Consider the following 6828-nt stretch of genomic DNA (forward strand, 5'->3'; position numbering starts at 1 on the left):
TACTACTACTACATCAGGCAAGCAACCCCATTGATCATATCGATACAATCCCATGTTCTCCCTTCTGCTCTCATTTACTGCATTAAGACAACAATGTTTCAAACTGCTGTGTGCTGCGGTAGTTGAACCCTTATCCTCTACATGACCTGCCATTGCCACAGTAACTAGATGAAACCCACTAGCATGTGTAGGAGTTGATTGAGCCATGTATGTGTTTCCTACCTTGCTATGCCTGCTATGCTTAGAGTTGTGCCAGGTCTGGTTCATCTGGCTGATGGGATAGAGTGAAATGATTACATCGGTAATGTGAGGGATGTGTTGAACATGTTTTGGTAAAGGTATCGATGAGAGCCATGTAGGAGTACATGGTGGGTTGTTTCATTGAGGCCGTCCCTAAGAACTGAGATCTGTATGCGTGATTTAAGATTCAGCTACTACCACACATTGGGCCCGGAAATATGACCCCGCTCGACTTACTGACCCTCTCGTCCTCTGTCTAGGAGTTGCAACTAGTTTTTGGTGTTTATAAGTTATATGTTGGCGGTCGTGCATAGCGCTGAACCTAGGGGTGGGCTATGGTGCGGTAGATACACCATGGCCGGGTATGCCGGGCGCCTGTTTCGCGTCTTGGGACCCTTTACACATTGTTTGGGGCCGTTGAGGACACCCCGGCCGGATTTCCTTGCGGATGGAACCCGAATAGGCAATAAACCTGGACTAGAGACTTGTGTGGTTAGTCAGGTCATGGTCTACACCCACGTCGGCTTTCGCTTGAAGTCTGCCGAGCACATATCGTGTGTAGACGCTAAGTGGTGGAAACATGTGTGATGAAGTACCCCCTGTAGGGTATAAAACTATTCGAATAGCCCCGTCCGCGGTAAAGGACTACTTGGTTGCCTATACAGTTCATAGACAAGTTAATGGTTACTACTAAAAGACTCAAGATAAGTGTGAGTACCGAGGATGGCCCTCTATTAGGATGATGAGGGAGGATCCCCGGTGGAGTATTGTGTTGGTGATTAGTGGACTCGTGTGCGAAAACTATTTTACAGTGGTGTCTCGTAGGATAGCTTAGCCAAGAGTCGAAGCAGGCTTGGTGCAATAACTCCACCACCTTCTTGAGAATAAGCATGTATAGTAGGATCTGTTGTAAGACTTGCTGAGTACCTTTGTACTCATCTTGCTTTAATTACTGTTTTCATATGACAACAACGCCCCCTCCAATGGGTTTTACATAGACCTCGACGTCGATGAGTAACTTGCCACCCAGGTGCTGATTCTGGCCATGGAGGGCCCTTTGTAGATAGACAGGCTTTGTCAAGCCTTCTTTCTTTCTAGTGTATGTACTCAGACTTATTTGCTTCTGCATATTCTTGTATGCTTGTATAACTTAAGTGTCGGTTCATGTGACCCCTACCTGTATGAACATGTTAATGGCTCTCCGGACCCTTTAAATAAAGTACTTGAGTTGTAGAGTTTTGTTGTGATGCCATGTTGTATTTACACATATCGAGCATATTGTGTGTATGATTGAAATGCTTGGTATGTGTGGGATCCGACAATCTAGTTGTTTATCCTTGGCAGCCTCTCTTATGGGGAAATGTAGTCTAGTGCCTCCTTGAGCCATAGTAGTCCGCTACAGCCCTGTTCACCGGAGTCCTGCTAGCCCAGCACTACTGCTCAGGACACTTGACTGGTCAGCATGTGTTTCACTTCGTTCCTATGTCTGCCCCTTTGGGGAAATGTCACGTGGTGACATTCGGAGTCCTCCCTAGCCTGCTACAGCCCGGGTTCCCCTGAGTCCTGTTAGCCCGGTGCTACAACCCGGTTTCACACGCTGTTTACTGACATGCTCGACGTGATTCATGTATGCTTGTCCCCATAGGTTAGTGCCGCTTTGGGTTCACAACTAGCCATCTCGGTTCGGGTTCTCTGTCATATGGATGCTAGCTACACTATTATATATGTGAGCCAAAAGGCGCCAACGGTCCCAGGCCATGGTAAGGCGACACCCGTGGGGATACCGTGCATGAGGCCGCAAAGTGATATGTGGTGTTACCGGCCTGATCGATGTGCCTGTGAATCGGTGTCCTGACATATCATGCATATGATACTACCTCCGTAATGCATAGTATCATAAGTTAGTATCTTGGTTGGCTTATTAATTTCCATGCATGACACAAAGTAGTACAGCATTTAATATGATACGGTATCATGATATGATACCACACCCTCTCTTTCCTCATTTAATTGTGTGCCATATCGTCCAAAAAGTCTAATTGGCATGCATGATACAGCTTATGATACTCCCATTATGACCAACCTTATGAAAACCAAATAATCCCAAAACAATTAGGCATGGTACATTAACTCCCTACTCGTTTCTTGTTTAGTGACATATCAACCAATAAGAGATGTGGGCCGTGCATGCTTTCAGTGACTTGAGACTACCGAACATGAAATGCAATGGTTAGTTCATTGCATGCAATGCTATTAATTAGCAAAAAAACATTAAGTTCTCTCGTTATCCCCTCTGCCTTCGTCACGATGCACAACCTAAGATGACTTATACACCTTGACAAAGGGAGTATGACGAACCATTTCTTAAATCTCCTCTGCCCCTTCCAAGTCATCATGATTTAATCCCTCCGTCTAGGTGTATAATAGCATGGTTAATACTTAATAGTATAGCCAACTGTTGACTATAATAAAGTGCCATGTCATCTATAGCCAACTTATAGCCAACATGTATAACAATTAGCTATAAGCATGTGCTACTTTATTAATACATGGCCCACTTTCCACTCTCACATAGTGCCTAGGATCATGTGCTACAACCGGCTCTTGCATGAGAGCCCGCTTACATTCTATCTCATATCCTCTCTCCTCCAAGTAAGCATTAGAAATATTACTTTACTTCTTACAGCCTGCTGACTGAACCTATTGTACTCGTTCTAGGTCACCTTACGAAAACCAAATAATCCCAAAACACTTAGGCGCGGTGCATTAACTCCCACCTCATTTCTTGTTTCTTGACATATAAACCAATAAGAGATGTGGAGCGTGCAATTTTTCAATGACTCAAGACTACCAAACACGACATGCAGTGGTTAGCTCATTGCATGCAATGCTATTAATTAGCAAATAAACATTAATTTCTCTCGTTTTCCCCTCATTCTTGGTCACGGTGCACAACTTAATATGACTTATTCACCTAGATGGAGGGAGTACATTCGTGGTGGTCTAGAAAAATAAACAAAATCGATACTCAAAAACTAATTCCTAAAGATCATTTCTTGCAAATCACAATAAGTGTTATTTCTTCACAAGTTTTGGATGCAGGTTGAACAGTTGAATGCTTTTGTTTGCAAAATATACCCTTTTATCAATTTGACCCGGATGTTTGTGAGCTATAGAGAAGAAATAATATCTGAATAAACGTATCGATACTCGTTACACATGAGATGACCCCCACATACTTTGTCAAAATAAACAACTCCATGATCAATGCATTTCACTATTCCATGCAACGCACGAGCACCTTACTATATATAGTATGACCATAAATTTAACTAACACTATATATAGTACGATAAATGCTCATGCATGTCACAAAAAATTATATCATTGAAAACTATGTTCAAATACGAATCCAACGATATAGTTTTTGTTGACATGCACTAACATTTTGTCAGTTAAATATTTAGTCAAATTCAATGGGGGACTAATAAACCACGATCGAGGTAGTACTAGTTTAGAGGGCGGCGCAGCATGGGAGTCTCACCCCGCTCATGGCGCGGCAGTAAATCCGTCATATCACAAAACCCCACCACTCCTAGTAATAAGTGTCCTATTGAAATAAATGAACAAGCAACCATCACATCCCTCTATCTTTTTTTGCATTTCATCTCTCTGCATTTACTTTGTCCGATTCCTAGCTACTACTCCTAGTATCCCTAGCTACTACTCCTAGGGCTAGTTCCTTTGGCGGCTTAAAAAATAAGCCGTCTCTTCCCCAGCTATTCCCATAAAGACTAGTCACAGTGGAGAGTAACATAAGGTGCCTCACTCATTCATTTGGGCTTCTAAACTACTACCTCCATCCTGGTTTATTAGTCACCATTGTAATTTGTGCTAAATTTTGACCAAAGATTTAACTGATAAAATGTTAGTGCATGTCAGCAAAAGTTATATAATTATTGGTGACATGCATAAACATTTCATTAGTTAAATTTATGGTCAAAATTTGACACAGATTAAAATGGGGATCAATAAACCAGGACGGATGTAGTAGTTATGGGATTACTAATCTAGAAGACTAAAAGAACTGGCCCTGGTACTCCTAGTAGCAGTACTCAAGTTGGAATTCCAATTGCACATCACAGATTGTTCAACAAAAAATTTGATACAGGGTGTATGAAGCAGTTTGGGAATTTGCATGCCTTCCTGACCAGTGAGATACTCCGTACAAAGTACGATAGAGAAATAACCACATAGAAGGAAGCTTAAAGTAAACAATCAAATGGGCATTTTTGCATTTCTTTCGAATTGAATCATTTCACAAGATTGGCTAGTGTTGTTTTTCTACTTTTAAGAAAACCGCATCATAATGTTGAAATGTGCATTTGCACGTACATAAGTAATAGTAGTAGCACAGTCTGCAAGCATATATAAAGAGAGACGTGTAGTGCGATATATAGTTAAGTTTGTGCTATATGCACGTACTTACAAAATGCATACGGATACACAAGGTTTCCAAACTTTTCCTTTTACATATTTAATTAAGGATGCCAATAATTCCCGAATGTTCGGGATTTATCATTTGCGTCCCAAAACTAATGAGATCGCCTTATGAAACTAAATTATTCCTAATAAAAGCCATAGTGCTCGTAGGAGCGCTTGTAGCACGCCACAAGTGCCCTGGTGCGCGGCCATTTCCTAGCGCGCCGACACAATGCCTCTTTCTTAGCCTCGCAACTCGCGAGGTGCTGATTGGCGGCTTGCCGGCGGGCAAGCGTGATCTCACCGGTGTGGTGATCCGGCGCCAATAGGTACTCCTCCTCACTGGAAGCGTGCACCCGTCCACGTACGGCCAAGCATAGATGCGGCGCTTGGGCCCGACTACACTCAGGGATTTGGCATGGGCGTCCTCCGCCACCCTCACGGCCCTCGCACGAGCCTTCTGCCAAAGTGCCAATTTCTTGACTCTCTCGGATGCGACATAGGCCTGCTAGGCAGCATGCCTCGCGGTGCGCTTCTCTTCCTCGGCCTTCTTCTCCGCCTATATTTTGGCGCGCTCTGCTGGAGGCAAATCCTCCCACAAGGTGACCTCCATTTCTTTCCAAAGATCCTCAAGGCTGGGGGGGCTCGGTGGGTGGCGCAACGTTCTCCTCGTAGTGTGGAGCCGACCGTCCTCCGACGCACGTGCTGGCGAGACCGGGAATGCTGACGCGTCCACCTTGACGCGTCGCGGTGAGGAGCGGAATGCCGACACATCCTCCTCGACTAGTGGCGGCGAGGAACGGAACGGCGACGTGTGACCCTCTGCACGGTGCAGCGAGGGGAGCCTATGGCTTGGGAGGGGCGATGCCATGTTGGTCCATGTGAGAGGTAGGGGAGGGGATAGCGATGAACATGAGTGTTCTTTCAAATTCCATGGGAGGCGCAATATTTATAGCGAGCAATGGCACACCTACATAAGATATGTTGCGTGATTAACGTAACAGCCACGTGGGCATATTTGTTGGAGTAAATTACGGGGGAGGGAAGGGGTGGAAATATTGCTAGTCACAACGGATTGGACGAGCATGGGGGGAGGAGAGTCATGCATGCATATTTTTTCCACACAGGGGTGGAGTGGTGGAACTGCTGGAGGGAGAAGGAGAGTTATGCAGGCAGATTGTTTTCACACATGGATAGGAAAACATTTTGAGATGAATGAGATTCTTGCAGGTATGGGGAACAGTGCATAATAAGTCCTCTTGCATGCCGGGCTAGATATAGTCTCAAGTCATTAAAAACATACACGCCCCACACATGTTCGGATTGCAAGGTGCACTAAATTATTACATGCGATGATTAAGGCTGGCCATAGTGGTGGTATCTTAGCTGGTATCATGCACACGGGAATAGCAAACATGCTAATGTGGCAAAGAATTAAAGAAGAGAGGGGGGTTAGAGTAACATAGGTAGATACAGCATCATGTTAAATACTACGTATGCTACTTTGTGTCATGCATGGCACTATAAAGGTAGTCATGTATCAAACAATACTATCATGGACATGATACTAGTATATGATACTTTCCACTATGAGTAGCCTAAAGAGAATATTAATAAAAATCTTTGTCATTTACTAGTGTTCATGCATGCATGCAATGCGATAATGCATTGGTAAAAACATTTTTTTGTGAAGAACGAGTCCATTAATTGAGTACTTTTGCACACTACAAAAACTATTCTACCGCCTCTATCTTGGTAAGAGTAGGTGAAAATTTTGAATTGAGCCCTTTAAACTAGAGAGGAGGTAGTATTACTCTAATAGCTAACCTTGTTGTGATGACTAGATAGGACATGGCACGCACCTGGACGGAGGAACTAGTCTGCATTGTGCATATAAGTTTTGTCTGAAGTCAATGTACCTCTACTTTGACCAAAATTATAGAAAAATGTATCGACATTCACAATGTCAAATCAATATTTTTATACTCATTATGAAATGTAGTTTCATAAAATATATATTTGTTATTGTAGATATTGATATTTTTAGTATAAATTTGGTCAAAAACATTGCAAACTTTGACTTGACACAAATCTTACGTGGAGTAA

This window comes from Triticum dicoccoides, chromosome 7A (assembly GCF_002162155.2).
Source record: "Triticum dicoccoides isolate Atlit2015 ecotype Zavitan chromosome 7A, WEW_v2.0, whole genome shotgun sequence".
Classification (NCBI taxonomy): Eukaryota; Viridiplantae; Streptophyta; class Magnoliopsida; order Poales; family Poaceae; genus Triticum; species Triticum dicoccoides.